This window comes from Schistocerca nitens, chromosome 6 (assembly GCF_023898315.1).
Source record: "Schistocerca nitens isolate TAMUIC-IGC-003100 chromosome 6, iqSchNite1.1, whole genome shotgun sequence".
Classification (NCBI taxonomy): domain Eukaryota; kingdom Metazoa; phylum Arthropoda; class Insecta; order Orthoptera; family Acrididae; genus Schistocerca; species Schistocerca nitens.
In genome coordinates, this window is record NC_064619.1 from 699,817,296 (window position 1) to 699,819,631 (window position 2,336).

Here is a 2,336-nt window from a genome sequence, read left to right on the forward strand (position 1 = left end):
TGAATAGAATTGGGGAGAAGAGGAGCTTGCGGCACAACTTGACTAGAAGAAGGGATCGGTTGGTCAGACATGTTCTGAGACATCGAGGGATCACCAATTTAGTATTGGAGGGCAGCGTGGAGGGTAAAAATCGTAGAGGGAGACCAAGAGATGAATACACTAAGCAGATTCAGAAGGATGTAGGCTGCAGTAGGTACTGGGAGATGAAGAGGCTTGCACAGGATGGAGTAGCATGGAGAGCTGCATCAAACCAGTCTCAGGACTGAAGACCTGAACAACAACAACATATCAGTTGCCTTTATTGTTATTGTTATCTATGTTAGTTGTGTTATTTTAGTTGTGTCATGTTACTGTGCTTTAATGTTATTATGCATGATTTGATAGATAGGGGTTCCACAGTGTCAGAGTCTGAGACACAGAGTGTTTATGAATGGGAGGCAATTAAAACTTTGGTAAAGCAAATAACACAGTTAAAAACAGGTAACTCAGAAATTTCTAGGCAGTTAACTGCTAAGAGAAGATAGGGCCTCATCCTTTTTGACCACTTCTTCATTAAATTCAACTTCCACTTGCTTGGTGACCTCCTTTTTGTGTAGGCCAATGGAGGACGTGCTGTCAATAATAGAAGACTTAGAGTCAGCTGAAATCTTGCTGTTCTGGATGGACAAGCAGTTATTTCAAATGAGTAAGCTGTGCTTGACAGGGGAAGCAAAAGCATTTGTTAGGTATCATGAAGAGTTGATAAGCATACTTACGTTTGAGCAGCTAAGGGAAGATCTCTTTCAGCTCTATAAGAAACAGAATAGCACAAGGTTCTTTAGGGAGGAACTGAGTGAGGTGCCACAGAGGCAGAACAAGACAGTGGAAAGTTTAGTTGATAGAATGAGGAAAATTAATGTAAATACATATGAGCTAATGGAGAATCATGAATAAAACAAAATTATTTTCCAAGAAGTGGAGCATAGAGCATATTACTCCTTCCTGAGTGGAATGTCATTCGATATGTCAAGGTGGCTGTGAGCAGGAACCCCAAAAGATTTGTCTGCTGCCATTATGATATGAATGGAGCTCAAGGAGACAGATATTGTAACAAGAGTGCAAGATAAAAAATTATTTTCTATATACATGTAAAAAGTTATAGATATGGACATCCATGATACATACAGAGGCTGTATTGCCAGTCACAACATGGGAAGTGTGGCCTGGTTGGGCACCAACAACAGAACTATAGAAACAGAAAGCGGAATGAGCAGGGGCAGATTCGTCAACCTATAACCATCTCTTTTCCATCCGAAATTTGCACCAGAACAGCACCGAACCTATATCCACTGGCATCTGTGTGCAGTTCTGTAGGTGCTCTATCATCATATGACATTGCCATAGTGTACAAAAGTGGAAGAAAACACCACGTTGCCGACTGTCTCTCAAGAAATCCTGTGCAAGACCACCAAGACTTTGATGTAGATAGTGACTATCTCGCTGCAATCCAGGATCTCCTGTACAAGACAACCAAGACTTTGATGTAGATAGTGACTGTCTCGCTGCACTCCAGGATCTCCTTTGCTGAGCAGAAGATGGACACCAAGATACCTCAAATTATGCTTGCCTCAAATCGGTCAGAGGATGTGAAAGGACAATTTAAGGTAGTTAATGGATTACATTGCAAGAAAACTTTGATCCATTTGGAACGAGGTGGCTACCAGTGATTCCTAAACACATGCGATTAAATGTCCTACAGAAATTCCATGACACACCTGAGGCTGGACATTTAGCATTTATAAGACATGATAGGATCCGCAAGAGATTTTTCTGGCCAGGTTTATTTAGGAGTGTCCGTCACTATGTGTCGCACTGTCAAGAGTGCCAGAGGAGAAAGGCAGTTCCTCAGAAACTACCTGGCCAACTCATACCAAATCCACCAACCGAAATGTCTTTCAAGCATGTTGGGATTGACCTCCTCGGGCGATTTCCAACGTCTACTAGTGGCAATAGATGGATTATTGTTTGCACTGATTATCTAACACGCTATGCCATTACAAAAGCCGTGAAAACAGCCAAAGCATTTGAGGTAGCAAAATTCATTGTGGAAGACATTGTATTAAAATATGGTGCCCCAAGGTCGTTAATTATGAATAGACGGAAAGTTTTTCAATCGAATATTGTGACAGAGATAAACCGTCAGTGCAACATTACTCATCACATGACGACTGCCTCCTATCCGCAAACTAACGGGCTTACTGAACGCCATGAATAAGACCTTGGTTGACATGATATCAGCGTTTGTCAGTGTTCAGCAGAGCAACTGGGATGAGGTGCTACCTTTTGTGACGTTTGCC